The sequence below is a fragment of the Sus scrofa genome, chromosome 13 (assembly GCF_054392235.1).
Source record: "Sus scrofa isolate SSC_HxYL_T2T_F1_AM1 chromosome 13, Sscrofa_HxYL_maternal_Yorkshire_Landrace_v2.0, whole genome shotgun sequence".
In the NCBI taxonomy this organism is placed as follows: domain Eukaryota; kingdom Metazoa; phylum Chordata; class Mammalia; order Artiodactyla; family Suidae; genus Sus; species Sus scrofa.
In genome coordinates this window covers 183,967,494-183,988,955 of record NC_139395.1, presented here as the reverse complement: position 1 = coordinate 183,988,955, position 21,462 = coordinate 183,967,494, and the positions used below count along the sequence as shown (strand labels likewise).

Genomic DNA, 21,462 nt, shown 5'->3' with positions numbered 1-21,462 from the left:
GTAAGATATGATAATAATACAGAAAATAATAATTCAGATTTATTGAGTCCTGTCTGTATGCCACACACCATGCTAGGTACTTTATAAAAACATTTAATCCTCACAATAATTTGGCAGGAAAATTTGATCCTTATCCAGAAAAAAAAAACCCTGGGAATTTGGGGGAAGTGGGTAAGTATTTCTAAGAGTATCCTGGAAAAAAGTTTGGAAATCTATAAGGCATTGTCAGTGCTTGGGGTATAAAGGAACTTTTTGGTATACCTCAGAACAGTAATTCTCTGAAATGTTCATAGGTTCTATTTTTATTTGATTTCTTTATTTCTGAATTAGAAGGAGATCCCATGTTAAATGATCTGGGGGAAATCCTGAATTAAAACTAAGTATTTCCTTCCTGCAGGTCTTTTCAACACTTTTTATAAACTTATATGCACTATCATACCCAAGAAGATAATACTGTATTCAGTATTGCCTATGCACATTAGACCACAGAATATCTTTTTCTCTATATACCTAAAGACTCATGGAATGTTTTTTAAGTCATACTAGATTCACCATTTGTGTAACAGTTCTTGATGGAAATGGCAATCAGGAAATTAGGTTATGGAAGTCTTTCTCACTAGTACTGCATATTTAAAGGGAGTTGGTTGTTGAAATATGCATCCCCACTCATTGTGTACTGTGATAGAAGAACCTTCTGTGGGAGGGAGAAATTCCTTCTGCAAGAGAAATGGAACTCAGAATAGGGAAATGTTTATGAAGGCAAGATTACTTTATGAGAACCATCAAAGTGCCAGATGCTTTTCTAAGTTCTGGGTATAAGGAAGCAGAAAGGTGCTAGGGTCGTGAGGAAGATTGCTAAGTAAACAGTAACAGTACCACAGTGCAAAGTTGGGATCATGGTGTTCTGGGAGCATGGAGAAAGAACACCCAAAGTCCTCCTGGGAAATATTGGAGAAGGATAAGGGAGAAAGGATGTTTTTACCTGAATCTTGGAAATTAAGTTGTTGCTAATTAAGTTCATAGATCGTAACTCACATTCCAGGAAGGGTAATAAGCAGGACAAAGGCATGAAAGTTTGAAAGGATATGTTGGTTGTTTGGGAAAGCAAATGATGGGGTAGACTGTAGGTAGGGTAAGTCCTGGAACTAGAATAGTAATCAGGGATCAGTTTATGAGAGCCTTGTTACATGAACAAAACAACAGTTTTTGAAAGATTTTAGGAAGGGGAGTGACATGACTAAATAGGTCTTTTTTTGCAGGGGGGTACACCCATGGCATATGGAAGTTGCCAGCCTAGGCCACAGCCACAGCAATGCAGGATCCAAGCCACGTCTGCAACCTATACCACAGCTCACAGCAACTGGATCCCTGGCCCAATGAGCGAGGCCGGGGATCAAACCCATACCCTCATGGATACTAGTCAGATTCATTTCCACTGTACCACAATGGGAACTCCATAAACAGGTTTTTTAGAAAGTTCTCCTGGGAGCTCTGTGGAGGATAAGAAAGAGTGGGAATGTGGCAAGGATCACAATTAGAGGCAACACAAAAATATGAAAAGTTAAGGATTTAGACTTATCTCAACAGGAGAAGAGAGGGTCCGAGAGAGGACTAAGTTGGGAGCTATTCGACGATATTTAGAAGGTTAGGACAGGACTTGGTGGTATGTTGGCTTTGGATGCCTGGAATGAAGTAGGGAATAAGGCTAACAGCTTTGTCATGGGAACTGAGACCCTAGTAGAGTGTTTTTCTTTCAAAAGTATCAGAAATCATTACATAGTCCTAATATCCAAAAGCTGAGTAACTTTCAGGATAAATAACATACAAATGGTATTTTCATTCTTATTCCTGTCTGTTCCAATTATAAAAATAAAAGAAGCTTACATTTAGACATTTGAAAATATAATTGCTGCAATATTTGAGAGTATTTCCTTTCAGGCTTTTTTTCTAGGCAAATGGGGAGAGGTAGGGAGTGAGTGTGCACATCTATGACTGTGTGCAGTCGAAATCCAGTTTTTATACCCTGCTGTAGTCTGAGTTTCTATTTAATACTATATCATGACCATGGTCCCATCTGTCTTAGTCTATTTGGGCTGCAATAACAAAAATACCATAGAGTGGGTGGCTTAAACAACATTTATTTATTTATTTTAGAGGCTGAGGTGTCTAAGATCAAGGTGTTTGCATATCCTATGTCTAGTGAGAGCTTGCTTATTGATTCATAGACAGCCATCTTCTCCCTCTGTCCTCATGGTGGATGGGGTGAGGGAAATCTCTGGAGTCTATTTTATAACTGCACTAATCCCATTGAAGAGGGCTCTGCCTCCATGACGTAATCACCTCCTAAATTCCCTATCTCTTAATATCATCAAATTGGGGAGTAGGATTACAGTATATGAAGGGGGGGACACAGTATTAAAGCCATAACCCCATCATTAGAAATTATTCTTCGGCATTACTAAAGTTTTTTAATGGTTATATTAAATTCTATTTTATAACTGTTCTATAGTTAACTTTTCCCTCTTTTTTGATATTTAGATTATTTCTTTACTTTTTTAAATTTAGAAGTCAGTGCTTTGATAAATACTTTTTTAACCTGTTTTTATATTTTTATGATAAATTACTTGTCATAGATTCCAGGAAGTGGAATTATTTTGTCACAGGGTATAAACATTACCAATATTTTATGAATATTTAAAATTGTTTTCCTGAAAACTTGAAACATCATGTTACTTATTTTAATTAACCATTAACCATATGACTTTCATTTAGTATATTTACTCTATCCCCAAATTCTATTTTCCAGATATCATACAATTATTTTAATTCCACTAGTTTTGCACTTTAAAAAGATTAGCTAGATATTGGATTATTGCTAATCACAGTCTCTTAGAAAATGTATTTCCTTTTTCCTAATAATAATTTCTTCAAAATTTTAGATTTTTCCAAATTAAAAAAATGGAAAAAATTGATCAACATAAATTATTTAACTCTTCTAAGTTCAATACATGTTTCTAGTTTTTGCTAAAATTACTATTGGTCATGGTAGAAAATTTGGAAAAATATGATCACATCTGTAGGAAAAAAATTACTTACAACCCTACTATCCAAAGAGAACTACCTCTAATATATGTTCAACCATGGTAGTTTGGTGGAAAGTTGTTCAAAGATCTGACCCAAGTTTAACAAATATTTGTTTAATGCGTTAATGAATATTTTTAGTTTAATTTAAAATACTTTATATAGATATTCACAACAGCTAACATTCATCAATCAATATACCAAGCTTCCTGCTAAATGCTACATGCAACATCTCATTTAGTACAACCTAGTTTGGTAGGAACCAGTATAGTGCTCAAATGGTAGAGTGTAGAGTCTGTGCTTTAAACAGATTAAGTTACCTGTAAAATGTCACATAGTAGTGAACAGTTTAAGCTGTGGCAGGGCATGCTTCCAGCCACTACACAATTCTGCCTCCTTGACTGGCAGATAAACTACGTCATTTAATTAGAGTTTATTATTTTAGCACTGCTATTGTTTGTAAACATTTCCTAAATCCCTGAATTTTGATTCCCTGGATTTAGTAGCATTTATTAAAACAATTCCTTTTGGAGGATAATTCCAAGATTTTGCTATTTTAATATTGTGATGTTTATTGTAATTAATATTTAGCCTGCTCTCTGATGATTACTTGAGATTTGATTGCTATCAGAGGAAGTACTAAATCAAAGAAGTGATTATGTTTAAGGTCCTTGATTTAAAACTAAATAGTTCACACTCTGAAAGATTGTTCAACACAATCAATACAAGTAACACAACAACTCAAAGTCAAACACTTGTTGCCAGAATACCTGAAATCCTGTAATATCAAGTAGTCCTCAGTATTTTGAGTCACCAAAGCTCCTTTAGATTCTTAAAACTTGCTGAGGACCCCTGAGAGCTTTCATTTATTTGAGTCAGAGCTATCTATATTTACCATATTAGAAATCAAAACTAGAAAAAATATAAACAACTATTATACATTCCATTAATTATCAGAGTGATGACTCATACATTAACCTGTAGAAAACTCTCCAGTACACTTGTGAGAGAATGAGAGTAAAAGGGCAAGTGATATTATGAAAATGCTTTGACCATGTTTGTGTGAAAGTAAAGAAAATACCATACAAGTAAAACACTATACTCAGTATTTTAACTTACTGTTTAAAGTATCTTTTCATTTTGATGGACAAAGAATAATATATCACCTGTTTTAACTTGCATTTATTTGGATCACTGTTCTTGTGTCTCCCTTTTTATGATCTTCCTTCCTTATGTTGATTTCTTTCTCTTTCACTTTGTATTTTAACTTTGAATCTGAATTGTTCAATTCAAAATCTCCTCACATTTTCACTTTTTAGCAAGCTGAAGCAAATTTATGTTACTTGTGGTTGACTGTTCTGGTAGATCTTAAGTTCAAAAGCCTGCCCAAGTTCCCCTGACTTCATAACTGCCACAGCTGCTCTGTGTGTGCCCTACAGACCCTTCCAGAAAAAGAGCTTTCTGTTTTGAAACACTGACTATCAGTTTAACTTCTGTTTGTTGTACATAATCTCCCTTAAAGTTTACCTAAAGATACACTTAGCACTCTTTCCCCCTCATTCTGTTCTCACAGGTGCAAGTCAGGAGAAAAGTCATAGGAAAGGAAACAGAAAAGATACACTTATCTTCATCCATCTTTATTGTGTCACCAAATTTGCTTCTTACTGCTTCACCAATTTGGGTCTTCAAACACTTGTTACCAGAACACCTGAAATCCTATAACATAAACTCTTTTGCTTTTTAATGTCATTCTCTTGATTTTAAAAATAATTTGTTTCTAAATGATGCCTACCATTGTATTTCTAACCATCATCTGTCTATATATTCCATTTGAATATATAAAATTTGGTTTCAGCCTTGATAGAATATGGCAGGAGTAATATTGTTTCAACTGAAATTGTATTGTCTTGTTTGAATATTAATCATATTCCTTCTATTGAGCATAACTTCCCATGTTTAAAAAACCTAATTTGATTTTTCTACAATAAGGTTGAGTTTATCTCAAAAAAAAAAAAAAAATCCCTTGAAGCATTTAGGTTTACAGAAATTATTTTCTGTCAAAATATTTTATAATGGCAGCATTAAATAGTGCCTTAAGGAAAAAATACAGCTAAAAGTTGACTGAAAAATAATATCTTGATGCTATGCCACATTAGAATAATTTTTTATTTCCTGGAGATAATATTTTATGGCCATACTTTTGAAAGAGACTCTATGTTTGCCCACAGAGTAGAATATTTAAATGAGAAAGTTAAGGATTCATGATGCATTGCTAAATTATGAATTCAACTGCCACCTCCATACATTTCTACTCCTAAAAGCCCCTTTTCCACTTTGGACTAAATGAGGTGGTTAATAGTTTGGGCAGAGTATTTAGCTTCTGAAAATAGCCTGCAGATAAAGGATGACATTGGTGATAAATATAATATACAACTGACAATTTACATACAGTGCTTGTGCCTACAGTAGTCCATGATAATTAGCTAACACCCCTGGCGACTCTCTGTATCCTCCCCTCCATCTGTTGCTTCACCCTGAGTTTTAGGCAACTAGAATATTGAGTATTTGGAATGTTTTCAGTGCTGTGAAATTTAGTTTTAAAATATATATAATATGATATGCATATATATTATATAATGCAATAAATAAGTAATGTTATTACCTCAAGTACTCAAGAAATTTTCTGTATCTGGCATTGGTTAGGCTACATAGCAGATATTTGAAAGACATTTCTACCCTTCATCTCTATCTCTAGCATTCCTTTTGATCTTTAAAGATGGTAAAATCAACTCTGAGCATTGTGAGAGTGAGATCATACAAAATATTACATACAAGAGCTAAAAATATCTCATACCAGGGAAATGATGTCAATGGTTTAAGAAAAGAAATATTTATCTTTTCTGGAATGTGAGACCAAATATTTAATTTTTATCAATGTGATAAACTCAGAGAACAAAATTATTTTACATAACGGTCATGAAATTATGGATAAGAATCAGACTTCCTGGGTAAAAATTTATATTTTTCTATTTACTAACCATGGAAACTTGGTCAATTTCTTTATCTGTATTCATCTTAATTTTTCTCTCTGTTTCAATGTTTTCATTTGTAAAATGAACATAATATTAGTATCTCTAGCGTTGTCAAGAGGATTAGAGGAGTTAACATACATAAATACTTATAACAATATCTGTCACAGAGTAAATAGTGTAAGTGGTTGTTAAATGAATAAAAAGAAATAAACACACTATGCTTATCTTATCTTCATTCATTTTAGCCCTGAAACTGTAGGAGATGCCCAAAACCTTTCTCATGCTAATTAATCATAAAATTCTTACTGCTCTCATATTATTCTTTTTAAAATAGTTTTATTAAATGTTAATAATATTGTGATAGAATGAATTCAGTTGACTTTTATCCACATTTTATCATGAATAAAACAAAATTTTTCATTTGAAACATCTGAAAGATAGGATATCTATTTTCACACTGACTGTTTTTTTTGAGGGAGGGAGTATTCAAATGAAACTATGTCAATTAGTATAACTTAACTGTGCTTATTAGTCAATATACCCAATTTTTTAAAGCTACAGAAAGTCTTGAATTGCATCTGAATATTTTTAATTGAACAAGAGACCATAACTAAAACCCTGGAGGTATAGATTAGATAATTAGTCACAGTGTGCTTTTTGCTGATCCCAATAGATATTAGCTAAATCTAAACAACTAACAATGGACAGTATAAGATGAGAATAAATAGTGGTGCTATTACTCTCTATTTGCTTACAAATTCCTTTTAAAAATGTGTTTTAAAAATATTTTATCTTTGTCTTGATTTGAATATCCTTAATTTTAGGATGGAAGATTTTACCAGATACTTGTAAGTAATAGTAAAACACTAATGAAACATGGACAAAAAAATTTGCTTAACTCCCTTCTATTTTTGATATAAATTCTAAAATAGAAGGCAAACAATAAAGGAAACTATCATTTGTTTCCTGCTTTTAAAATATCAATATAATTAATATTGTTTAGTATTAAAATAATCTTTCTAAGATCCCGAAGTAGAAAATAACACCCCAGTTAATCTATCCATCTGTATAATTTATAATATATATAAATAAAGCACAAATGAAAAGCTACAGTTATAGACAAAAATCTAGCTATTTTAGCTCATATAGCTATCATTCAAAAATCTGTAGTTAGACCTTACCAAATCTCTCAAAAAGTAGGAGATTTGGGTAAGTTAAGCTTCTTAATTTATTAAGAATAGCTCCTGTTCCAGTTGGCTTTTGCTATGTTACAGACCACCCATAAAAAATGGTAGTTTGTATATGTAACTGGGTCACCATGCTGTACAGTAGAAAAAAAAATTGTATTGGAGAAATAACAATTTAAAAAATTTAAAAATATAAATCAAACACAACCGTTTATCATTGATAATAAGTCTACAGGTTGGTTGCATGGCTCTGCTGATCTGGGCTAGACTTGGCTGATCTTAATGGCTGGGTACTGGCTGTCTGGAGTAGCCTAGCATACATGTCTGGATGTTGGTCAGGTGACATCTGTGAACAACAAGGATAACTGGACCATTTTTTCATCATGTAGCAGTTTAGCTTAGACTTGTTCACATGGTAGTCAAGAGTGAGAAAGGGAAGAAATACACAAGGTTTCTTGATGTTTTGGTTTAGGGACAAGTACAGCACTCTGCCAAATTCTATTGGCCACGGCAAGTTCTAAGGCCAGCCCAGATTCAAGGAGAAACAGAACTTCATCTCTTGAAGGGGGTAACTTTGAAGAACTATGGTCATTTCTGAAATCTACCACAGACTCTCTGGATCATATTTATTCCTTTAACTGAGCTGAGGCCTAATCTAAGAACAAGGTACATATTATGAGGTCTACAATTAAAAAACTAACTTTTTTGTCCCTTTTTCTTTTTTTTTTTTTCTTTTATTTTGCCTCTGGGGACTTCTCTATATAATATTAATAAGGAGATGGGAAGCATGAAAAAAACAGCCAGTTCATTTGGCCTGAGAAAGCCCTGAAATATTTTACCCATGGTTCAACTAAACTATTTGATGGTTGATTCACAAGAAAATATTTCATGTCAACAAGTCAAATTCCTATCCTTTCTTTACTTTAAATTAGCTGAATAGGAGTAGTCATTGCAATGGTGAACAAAATTATATTCACTTAAAAATACTCTATTGAACCCCAATTGAACTGGCCTCCTAAACTCCAGCATAATAGTGTAGTATAAAGTTAGTATTCCAGCTATGTGCCTATGATTTTGCTATTTGAAAGTGTATCCATAACAATCTATAGTTTGGAAATGTACAAACACTGCTTATTATGTATTTTTCTGTTCCGAGCATCAGGTTCCTTCCCACTTTGCAATGGAATTCACTTGATTCCCGTGCTTCTTTGTGAAAGAGCCTCCCAACCTGTATCCTTATATAGGTGGAAAAAAGGATTGGTTAAGAAGAATTTACATTATATACATAACATTAGCATAGATTACAAGCACACGTATGTGTAAACACATATCTGTCTTTGCTACATAACTGACAAGATCTTTTTTTTTTTTTTTTTTTAGGGCCTCACCTGCAGCATATGGAGGTTCCCAGACTAGGGGTGGAATCGGAGCTGTAGTTGCTGGCCTACACCACAGCCACAGCCATGCAGGACCCAAGCTGTGTCTGCAACCTACACTACAGCTCACGGCAATGCCAGATCCTTAACCTACTGAGCGAGGCCAGGGATTGAACCTGCATCCTCATGGATCCTAGTCCATAACTGACAGGATCTTTGACACCATCTGTTACCCACGTTTTCTCATCCTCCTATACTTCGCATTTCAATTAATGGCACCAACTTTCTGTTTTGTTACTTAAGCCAGAAACCTTGACACCTCCTCTCATTTATTCCCTATCTATAATGAGTAACCAAGTCATACAGATTCTAATCCTTGATGCTTCTGCCATGTGACTCCACCTCACCATTATTCACAGCACTTGCCTAACTTCAAGCTCGAATGAGTCTTATTTAGGTTACTGCAACTACGTCTGACACATCTTAAAATCAGCCTCCTACTCTCCAACACATTGCCTACGCTGCTGCTGGAGTGAACTCACTAAAACATAATTCTATCTATGTCATTCACCCACCTAAAATTATACAATGATAATTCATGGCCTTCAGGATAAAAGCCAAACCCACATATACATGGAAAAAGATTAAAGCACAACTCTTTCTATATTTAATTAAGTTGTTACTACAAGGTCTAGAACAAGGCAACAAAGGTGCCATGTTTTGCCATATTCCTAAAAGGAGATGTTGCACTTTCTAGGTGGAGTGGAGACAGTGGCAAAATCTGATTTGCAAACCCCAACCTATCACTTAGGCTGAGGTTGTAGAGAAGTTTTAAAGTGCTTCAACAGCCATCTTTCTCCACATTCTCTCTCTCTCTCACAAACACACACACACACACACACACACACACACACCACACACACACAAACACTCTCTCAAGCACTGGGTAAGAGAGAGGCAGTTCTTTCCTCTTGATCTAAGCTGAGTGGCAGGGTCTTTAAGAGAAACGCTTGGGCTCTTGAAATTTATTAGGTACAGAAGCCTCTACCTGGACTTTATAGGAAAAAGTCCACAGAGGATGCACTGAATGGCACAGTAAAGAGGCTACAATGGGGAGTGTCCGTCGTGGTGCAAAGGAAAGGAATCTGACTAGGAACCATTAGGTTGCAGGTTCAATCCCTGGCCTTGCTCAGTGGGTTAAGGACCTGGCATTGCCATGAGCTATGGCATAGGTCACAGATGCATCTCGGATCCTGTGTGGCTGTGGCTGTGGTGTAGGCCGGCAGCTGTAGCTTCACTTGGACCCTAGCCTGGGAACCTCCATATGCCATGGGTGTGGCCCTAAAAAGCAAAAAAGAAAAAAGAAAAGAAAAGAGGCTACAATGGGAGTAAATTTCACCAAAGGCAGAAGAAAAGTATCTGATGCTCTCTGCTTTGTGGACAAGATGTGCATTCTGCCCTTTAAATGTTACATAGATGACTGCTCGGTAGGACAAGGGGACCCCAACAGCAGGATGGCTGTCTGCACTCCCAGAGGCCTGAAGGAGGGATCAGAAGTAGAATGACACAACTTAGAATAGATTTACAAGGAGATCCTGCTGAATAGCATTGAGAACTTTGTCTAGATACTCATATTGCAGCAGAAGAAAGGGTGGGGGAAAAAATGTAATTGTAATGTATACACGTAAGGATAACCTGACCCCCTTGCTGTACAGTGGGAAAAAAAAAAAAAAAGACAAAAGACAAAAAAAAAAAAGAAAGAATCATGGAAAAGAAAGCAACTATAAGAAAAATAAAAATGTTAAATAAAAAAATTACAATTAAAAAAAAAAAAAAAGAAGTAGAATGGACTGTTTGAGGACAGCATTTCCCACCTCAAAGGTACCTCAGTCAGAGGCCCCAGCAAGACATGGACCTAAGGAAGCATCCACAAGGGAGCATTGGTATGAGCAAATATTCCCATGGTACTGCCACTAGATTACACCTATGCCTGTCAATAAGCTCCTTTCTATTTCTTTCATCTCCCCAGCTCTAGTCATTAACTCTGAAGGGAGTCTAGAGTAGCCCAGGAATGAATCAGGGATGAAAGAGAACAAGGTAAATCTTGCCTTGGAAACCACTCCTTACCCCTGGCAAAGAAATCAGAATTGTACTGTGAAAAGTGAGAATGGGAGATAGAGGAGGATTTGGGGATCAGGAAAAATAATACAACCCCCCCCCAGAACTTACTATAAAGTTTTATACAAAATATATTTATACACAATATTCAGAGATATATAAAAATCTGATAACATACTTTTGCAGTATTTTTTTTCTTTATAGGACTAAACTCTTCTTAGCCACAGACACATTATGTATTTGAATAGATAATATAAAATGCCCTAATGTTTCTCTCAGAAAGGGAAATAAAACATCAGACCTTCAAAAGTTTCCTCAATAGTACAAATAAATGTTCATGAAACACAATAAACTCTCTAGTTAAAGGAATTTAAGAACCTGGGGAAATATTCTGTGGTTACCCTTCTGGCAACATTGTAATTATAATGCAGTCCCCCTCCCCAGGCAGTGAGTCCAATCTATTATAATATGAGCAACAATCTATTTACTGCAACACATTAAGAAATCCAAATATCTGGAACAGGTCATATCTCATTTGCTATTGCTGATTAAAACAAATAATGGAGTAAGATGGCTTTCTGTCTTTTTCTCTTACTTTTTTTTTTTTTTTTTTTTTAATCACCACTGTGCTTGTGTCCAAGATTATTTTGGAAATAAGGTGAATATTTTACTACCTGGAAAGATATAATTTTCTAAGTTGTATGAATCATATGAAACTTACTTTGAGAACAGTTCTTTTGAGTATGTTTCTTAGTGGTGATTGAGAAACTCAAGCAGTATATTATGTATTTTGTTGAATATTTCAAGAAGATCATTTCCACACAGTCATTGCAGTGTGCCGAAATATCACTTCTTGAATCATGGAAAAGTGAAATCACCTCTAATTAACAACCTTAGATCATTTCATAATCATTGACATGAATTATCTCTAGTTCCCATCTTTTCTCTGTGAATTATAGAAATGGTACTTAAAAAAGATGGCCTACAACATGCCACTAGATTCTCAGCTAAGTGATAGACCATGGGTAGAGCTGAGCCCATCTGGCTTTGTCACTCCATGTCCAGTGTTAGAGGACAGATCGCCCTTCTCCACTCTAACTCACATCCCAATTGTTAGCTCCTTTCTGTGTGTGAGTTTAAAGATTTCTCAGACTCCTGTTGGCATATCATTAGTTCCACTTTTCATATTAAGACAAAATCTTGAAAAGACAGATTATCTATGTGTATAGGAAATGATTTTCGCTGAAGGGCATTTTCCTTTTCTTTATCCTGTGTATTTTTAAATGTCTCAGGTGATGAGGCTGGCTGTTCAACCAAGTTCAAGAACACACTTTTGTTCAGCCCCTTATCTATCATTGTGAATTCAAACCTGCTGTTCCTCTCTGCTGATAATCTATCATCTAATGAGAGCAAGGATGGATTTAAACCACAGAGGCAAAGAGCAGTCACGGACCTGGCTTACAAGGAGATTTATACATTGAACTCTACATGTACAAAACATATTCAGTTCGATATTTCCTTGCTCAAGTTTTACACAATGCTCCACCCACACCCCTGCCCCCACAAACCCTTTTGGAAACTTAGAGAGCTACTTCGGAATTAACCAAATATTAAAAGTAGAAGAAGTATGAATGGATGAATCCAAAATGTATATCTAGTCTCCCAAAATTAATTTTCAGGATATTATTTTTAATAGGAAATAAATCATTATTTGCTGCACATAAATAAAAACAGAAGGGACGTCCTACTGAAGGACTCTCTCTCCTAAATGTCCTTATTCTTCCTTCATTATGCTATCTATGTTCCCAGGATAGAAACATTAATTTGACATGGCTGAATTATGCTACCTACTGTTTCCTGTATAGCACTTTCACTGCCTGAGGCTGGGTTTCCCGCTTTGGGGATAGGGGGCAGAAAGACATTTCAAACTCTACTCTAGTTATGAGAAGCAATTAAGCTACAAGTTGTTTAGCTGTAAGCAGTTAACCTTACAAACCTAATAAATTATTTGATTATATGGAATGCTTAGAACTGTGACCCCTTTTGGTAAATATGCATGAAATTGTAAACATATTATTTCCTTTGTCACTTAATTATTTTAACTTTGTCCCTCCCATTCCATGCTTTGGGATGGACAATTAGTAAATAGGATAGATGCATATGCTCTCTCAATGCCAAATCATTTGATTATACTATCTTTGCTACTACTGTTATCACTGGTTCAGCTGAAGATTGTACCACTTTATCTCTGCATATGAGAGAAAGCAGGCTTTGTTATTTTTGGTCCCCTCTACTCAATTAAAAACAAACAAACAGGCATAAAACCCTTCATGGACACTAATGAACCCAAAATAGTCTGTAATTAATTTCAAATTCACTGCTAGTTTCAAAAATTAGCCAACACTGCAAATTGCACTGACCATGATCAGGCCCTTAATAACAAGGCCTATTGTGTGAAATGTGCAAGTCAGCAGAAACACAAATGAAAACCTTCAGGCTTCAAACACTTCTACTGGCATGAGAACAGAGCAAGATGAAATCTGAATTTTCAAAAAAGCTTTAATTAACAACATCACACACCAGATCAATGAATAAATCACCTCAACGTGCCCCTTCTTTTTTGTATACTCATTTTTATGAGGTCAATCCATAAAAGGTATAAGAACAAAATTCCACCTTTTTTTCTAAAACCTCAAAAATAATATACCAGGAATTCTTAGGTCATCCAAGAGGCTCAAGATAGAATATAAGCGACCTGAATCTTTATTATGAGAATTTGAAAATATACAAAATTAAAGTGCAAACTATTTAATCTCACACAAAGAAAAATGAAATGTTTTTGATTATTTTACAGATAATTAATTCTCTAATTCTGTTTTCAATCTAAGTATTCCTGATTGCTTTTAAAGAAGTATTCTGACAATTAAATCACAAATTTATTTTCATTTTTGCCCTCCCTATATATTCACTGTTCACATATTTAAGGTATTATAAAACTTATAGTAATCATTTCATAGGACTTGTATTTTCTGTTCAAATAAGTTTTCTTTTAAATTAATGCAACTTTGAACTATGCTCTTTTAAAGAGTTCAAATGGTTCAAATAGCCTGCTGGATCACAATCCATTCCCAGGCATCACATTCTATGGCTTTAAATTCCAGTCTCATCATTTGTCAATTTGCAGAAATCACTACATCTATTTTAATGCTTGGATTTGTTGGTCATATAATAGGGATGAATACCTATTTCATAGGAACAAAATTGCAGGGGCAATTGATAGGATTGACTCAAAGGCTTTGGAAAAAAATAGTTTTCTTCTTCCACAATTGTCCTGTTAGTGAACATTTGCCACTGAATTGGTACCCTCACCTTCTCAGGCCTCCTCAGCAGCTCTGTATCTCATGGCCAAACTTGTCTTCTCTAGCTCTCAGTATTTGCTGCTTCCTGTCTTCTCACTCATGAGAGTGCAACTTTCCCTCACGGAAACTCTCTTTCTTGAATGCCCTCTCCATGTAAAATGTATGCAACACTTCCTCCTATTCTTTGAAAAACCTCATTCCAAATTCTTAACGACTTTCCCAACAAAAGAAAAGCAGATGCTCCCCCCAAAACTCCAGATGCCATACGTCTGATGCCACACATAGCTAATCTTATATAAACTAAAGATTCATTTTTTTCTCTCCCTTAATTTTTTTCCATAGCACATTGTTCTGCTTATGAATGTTATACATACAGTCAATTATCCAAGCTAATGGAGGCAGCTGGGGGAGAGATAATTAAGAAGAGTAGATAATCTACCCTGCTATTAGTGCAGGTGTCAGCAAAGAGTCTGGCTTGAGATATCATTGTAGGGGATGTGCGGTGGGGAGAAGGGAGGCTTATAGTCCCAAGATGATTATAGAGTGTCAGGGAAAAGACCAAGGAGGGGGCCTGGTGAGGAAGAAATGTTAACACAGGTGATCCCTCAAAAATATGCATGTTGTGGATAATCTGGAATTTACTATTATGTTTAAATGCCTACTTGGAATATGATGCTAGTTGGTCTAAAGTCATGTGTTTTATTTATACCATGAGCATTTAGTTTCCCCTACCCTACTATTTACATTTTTAAGGTCACAGACCCTATCATCATCCCCAGAGGTCAATATCACACATGTGCCCTGTGATTAGTAAAGGAACTGGCATAACCCAACACTAGCACTGGAAATCATTTAACGTACATATTCTATTGATTATAGGTCATTGACATTAATTTTCTACATACAAGTCACAAAGTATTCTCTAAAACTATGACCAATTGGTTTTTAATAAATTTGCTTTTTGACATTGTTTTAATCAAATGGGCACTTTAAATGGGCAAGAATATGTGAGCATTTCTTCACTAATTCAGTAACAATTAGATAAAGGCCTTTTATGTGGTTTCCCAACCTAATAATGCTGATATGGTGGTAAGATTATGCATGTTCCAGAAGGCAATGAACTCTTGCCATATTGTAAAGACAAAGTAAACATTTAAATACGCTACACATAAAATAGAATAAAAACCATCAAACAAAAACTAAAGAATTATTAAAATCCACATGGGAGAGTAGCAATAGAAGTACAGAGTGCTTTATTTAGTGTCTTTGAAAAAAGTGATAATAATAGAAAGTCCTTGACAGTTTAAGAGTTTCTGTCATGTTGTACCATCAGTGGCTTCAAAGGAGGCAAAAAGCAGCAGATGCAGACCTTTCAATTTACAACCATCTTCCCCACAGCTTTATGCTGTGGTGTCCTTTGGGCAGAAACACTCCAGGGTCTCAACTAGTGTGTTTTTCAATTACTGATACTATCCTGCACTGATAGATAGGAAGTGACAAAACAACAAGTAAGAAATCATTTTTCATAATTCTTCAGAGTCCAATCTCGCTTCAGAGTTGCTTCTCTTGCAGTCCTTCATGCTACAGAAGCTGAGTTTTAGTGGATTCCACAGCCTGAGAGTGGAATCACTTCACATATTTCTCATTAGATTAGCCTCTGGAGTATTTCTTTCTTATTCTCGAAGTCTAGTAAAGCAGAGTATGGCCTATAAGCATTCTCACTGAGGAGACATAAATATCAAACAAAATATTAAAACACCCTTGCTTTTCGATATTTCAAACAATGTAGTCAATTTAAAAAATATCCCAATTTTTTCCTGACTGATTGAAGAAATCTGGAATATTCAGACAAGGCACTCAGTATATAAAATCCCAGTTGATTTATAAATTATTAAACATAAAATTTCTTTGCTTAAAAAAAAAAGGCTGAATTCCAAGGAAATTAAACTGCAACTTGCCATAAAAGATTTCCTCTTGCAAAGAAGAGGATCAATAATATATTAAAGTATTAAAAATTAATATAAAGAGTCTATTTTAATTGACTTCACTTTTGAGGTTGATAGGTATTAACTTTCATTTTTATAAAATATTTCCATGTTAATGACTCCAAGATCTATTGTTTCAAGGATTTTCCTGAGGCACATGAAGCTAAGGTTGAAAGCAGTTAAGGGTGCTTGAATTCCTTTACAAGCCTATTATAAGCCAATATTCAATCAAAACGATTATTGCTAGCCATTAAAAAATCTACTAAGTATCAAGGGTAATAACTCTTGCATGTTATTACTGGGAATTCCTACAAAGCAAAAGCCTTTTGTATCGCTGTTTGCAAAGACTGCTTAATTTATTTGCCGTCCTTGGGAAAAGAAAAAAAAATCTGCTGTTCAACCAGAAAAGATAAAAAAAAAAGAGTAGTTTTGTCCCCATTATCTCCGAACAAGAAGTGTCAGGAAGCTTCAGGCTAGAATTAACATGAGATAGGCTATTACAGTTGTAAGAGCATTTAGCAGCAGTCCCTACTGACTTCAGGGTGATAATATATACAGCCCGTGTAATCTGTCTCTTCTGCTGCTCTTTCTTTGCCTCTCCCCTCCCTTCATTCTTTACTAGTATACATGTCTTATCGTAAAGCATAAGAAGTAAACAGTAACATTTTTCTACTTAGGTGACACCACCAATTGGAGTTTTACCTTCAACAAAATCATATAGAGTCTGATTATATGCAACCATTTTTTATGATTTTATTTTTTCCATTATAGTTGATTTACACTGTTCTGTCAATTTCTACTGTACAGCAAAGTGACCCAGCCACACATACATATACATAGATACCCACACACACACCCCTCCATACACACACCCACACACACGGAATATATATATTCTTTTTCTCACACGCTTGTGGTCGCAACCATTTTTAAAAAGCTAAACACAGCTTTCAAGTATAGGAATATACCACAACTCATGCTCTGAAGAGTAAGCTATCGCTGGTATCCTTTCCAGTAGAAAAGTTGTTTTCAAGTATTGTTAATTTGCACAGAGAATGCAAATATAGTCAAAGTGTTTGGAATGTGGTACTATAGTTCATGAAATAAAAGGCAGTAGTGAAATAAGAGGTGGAAAATGTTGCTTTATGACTCAGAATATCCAATTATTATTATGTAAAAATAATATATATCTGGAATTGAGCATGATCCAAAGCACATATAAACCAAGGCAGCCCCTTCCTTGAAAATAATAAGATAGAATGTATGTGAAAGGATGTTTGAGCATTCTTAGTTCCTGAATTTCTCTAGGTGTTTCTAGTTTAATTTCCCTTAAATTTCTTTACATTGATATTATTCCAGACTTGAAATTAAAAATGGAAAGCCAAACAAAAATAACACAAGAATGGAATTCAACATTTGTTAAACCTCAGGGATCATAAAAATCCAACAAATAACAAGCTCACATAAAATACAATTATTTCTATGGAAATTTCTTTTAAGCCAGGTGTTTTCAACCTTAGCCTTACTGACATTTAGCAGAGCATGACTCTTTATTGTACGGAATCGTTCCATGTATTATAGTGTATTTAGCAGCATTTCTGGATTCTACCCATTAGATTTCATTAGGACTCTCCACACTACCATGAGTTGTGACAAACAAAAATGTCTCCTGAGCGGCAATCACCCTCATTGAGAACTACTGCTCTAAGTGGAAGACCTAATCTAAATTTGATAATGTTTAATTGCATCATTAACATTGGGAAAAGGAACTATCACCAAACTCTCAGGTGCAAATTTCATTTGTTCTAAGAAAATGATACATGTACCAGCCATGGCAAGACAGAGCCTGGCTTCATGTACATTTCTTCCTACACACATTCTGGGAAACTGAAGTATTATTATGCACATACAAGAAGCTTAAGGTCCAAATACTATGAACATTTGTAAATGATTTTGTCTTAGTTTTCTCTGGCTGCCATTACAGAATTCCATAGACTGGGTGGCTTAAACAACAGAAATTTTTTCTCATAGTTTTGGAGATTGGAAGTCTGAAAACAGGGTGCTGGCATATTTGCGTTCTAGTAAGAGATCTTCTCCTGGCTCGCACATGGCTGCCTTCTCATGTGTGCTCACATGACCTCTTCTTTGTGTGTACAAGGTGAGAGAGACAGCAAGCTCTTTGGTGTCTCTTCTTACAACAGCACTAATCCCATCGCAAAGACCCAGTCAAGTTCTCATCTAAACCTAGTTACTTTGCAAAGAAAGGCCTTACCTCCAAATACCATCACCCTCTGGGGTATCCGTTTCTCTGTTCCTAGAAGATAAATAATTGTAGTTACTTTTTAGTATATCATACCTATTGAGTGTTCAAATTAGATAATCATTATTAACACTACTTGACACTTTTATGGGTATAATTAAATTTGGATTATTCTGGGCCTTGAACTTATCATCAGTTTGTGTTTCATTCATATGTATATTAGAACAAAGAGGGAAAAAATTCATTTACTCCAAAATTATATAGGATCACAAAAACTGTATAAAAGTCTTTCTTACTATTTACTACGAAACTATAATGTTAAAAGTCTGAATGTAGTTACTCTTGGACCAGGGAAAGGTTCCATGATCCTGAGCAGTCACCAGAGTATTTCTGAGAGGTACCTCTGAGTGAGAGATGCCTGAGAGTGATTCTGAGGAGTCATTTCACGTAGAATTTGTACTATGTTTTTTGTACACTTAGAATTTGTACTATGTTTTTTTATATAATTTATACTATAAGTAAAATGTTTAATAACTTGTTTTGAATTACACAGAATCTGAGTCACACATTTATTGCTTTTGTGGATTCATTATAAGTGAGACAGCCTCAATCCTCAAATGGGTCAAAGTCTAAAGAATGATTTAGACCTGTAAATAGATTGCACAATACAATGTGATAAATGATAAATAATATACATGAGCAGAATTGTTTGAGAAAACAGACGGGGAGGTAATTAACTGTGCCTGTAGAAATCAGGAAAGAGTTTGTAATAAGTAGTGTTTGAACTGGTCAGGACGCATGGTAAGAGCCCATCTTGCTTACATATAAAGTAAGTTAGCATCAAAGAAAATATATAAATGATATAAATAGAAGTTAGCTGATGGTATATGGATTCTAGCTTTCAGGTTGTTTCTATACTTTTGGTTAAAAAAAAAACAGATCAATCAGATGCACCTAGGTAAGAAATCTCTTGCCTTATTACCCAGAACTTTATCTAAATAGTAATATATTAAAATAATAGGCATGGATATTTGTTTATGCTGCATCTCTGAGTGCTTTTGTCACTGAAATAAGCTTAAAAAAAAAAAAAAACATGTAACAACTAAAGGCAAAGGGCAAGAAAATAACAGAAGAGATGAAATAATAAAATACCACATAAATGCTGATAGAGTACATTATGCAAATTGATATTATGCAAATACCTAAGCATGGTCTTAGTAATAAAGAGATACGAAACAATGAACAAATTTCTTCAAAAATGATTGTCAAGCATCGGTGACTGACCATGAATACAAAAATTAGCCCTTGAGGAAGAATAACAGTTATGTTCTTATAGACCTGAACTCTAACCTTGAGAGAAATACATACAGGCTTCCAGGAGTAGAGTAACAGCAGTAGCTACATTAACTAGAATTTGGGATCCAAGAGGTAATGCTCTCGGTCCTGTGTACCAGCAGATGCATTTCAGAGAATGATGAGAAAAAGGATCTCTTTTCATGGAATAAAAAGTTAGGCATAGGAATCTGTGTGTTTTTGTTGGAGCTGAATTCTTGAGAATTACTTTTCCCTGTCAAAGCTGCTAGTGAATGACAGGCTGGAAGGACTACTCAACCAGGAGTGAAATTCAAATTATTTAAAACACCTATTTACTTTACTAGACATGATTTTAATTTGGAGACCTCTCTTTCTCCTTCTTTAGCAAAATTATTTCAAGGTGAAATACTCAACCTAGCCAACACTCAGAGGTGATCCTAAACGCTTAAACTCTGAAATTCTGGTACTCTTCTCACGACCCCCTATTACTTCATATTTTTCACTCTCTGTCTGCACTACAGTTCTGATGCGACACCAGTTAGGAACTAACCACACCCTACTTAGCAGCTCTGTGCTGATTTCACCCTAATGCTACTTTTACCACTTTCCTGAATTCTCATCCTTTCTCATCATTCTATTACACCCTCAGTAACCAATCGCAGTCCATGGATCAGTACAAGAACCGCCTTCAGTTCTCTTATTATCAGTGCCTCACACAGTGGTAATGATGAATCACATGGCAACGTTTATTGGTGTTCACACAAAGTTATGGTTTCTAATTTAAACTCCACCACCATAAAGTGCTTACTACTATAATTACATTCTTTTCCAATTCCTTGACACACTTGTAAATGTTTACTATACTCTTCAAATCCCCAAACATATCATGTACTATTAAAAGAGATGAGTATCAGTCAAAAATTCCATAACTTCTCTACAATGCTCAGTTATCTATGTATAATGCCACACATTTTTTATCATTTTCTTCTATGAGTTCAGATATTTTCTGTTCGCAGAGAGTAAACCTTTGATCCATGAACTGGAAATTTCATTCTTTCCTTCTCTGAGTTCTCATTACTCGAATTCTCTTTTTCTTTTGCATTATTGAAACTCTGTCTTTCTTAACTAATTAAAATAATTCAAGTCTCCTTCAGTCCAAAACCAACTCTATAGACGCACCCCTATGTTCATTAGCAGCACTATTCACAATAGCCAAGACATGGAAACAACCTAAATGCCCACTGACAGATGAATGGATTAAGAAGATGTGGTACATATATATACAGTGGAATACTACTAAGCCATTAAAAAGAATGAAATAATGCCATTTGCAACAACATGAATACAACTAGAGACTCTCATACTAAGTGAAGTTTAAGTCAGAAAGAGAAAGACAAAAATACATGATATCGCTTATAAGTGTAATCTAAAATATGGCACAAATGAACCTATCTACAAAATAGAAACAGACTCACAGACATAGAGAACAGACTTGTGGTTGCCAAGGGGGAGGGCAGAGGGAGTGGAATGGGTGAGGAGTTTGGGGTTACTAAATTCAAGCTATTACATTTAGAAAGGATAAGCAATGAAGTCTTACTGCACAGCACAGGGAACTATATCCAGTCTCTTGGGATAGTCTATGATGGAAGATAATATAAGAGAGGGAAAGAATATATAGATATATAGGTATATAGGTATATATGTAAGATGGGGTCACTTTGCTATACAGAAGAAATTGGTACAACACTAT

The 21,462-nt window shown here is 35.0% G+C and overlaps 1 long non-coding RNA gene across 32 annotated transcripts in view; it reads right to left on the bottom strand.

The window, feature by feature from the left end:
- The window catches only part of LOC146397799 (uncharacterized), an 85,726-nt gene that overhangs the window by 44,025 nt on the left and 20,239 nt on the right, over positions 1 to 21,462 (bottom strand). For 24 of the 32 annotated variants that reach the window (XR_014823680.1, XR_014823689.1, XR_014823667.1 and 21 more), the window contains one exon: positions 18,411 to 18,452. This is a non-coding gene — a long non-coding RNA (uncharacterized LOC146397799). Of the gene's footprint in view, positions 1 to 11,459; positions 15,875 to 18,410; positions 18,453 to 21,462 lie in introns of those variants that run through there. The other 8 variants (XR_014823695.1, XR_014823686.1, XR_014823675.1 and 5 more) reach the window with 3 other exon arrangements.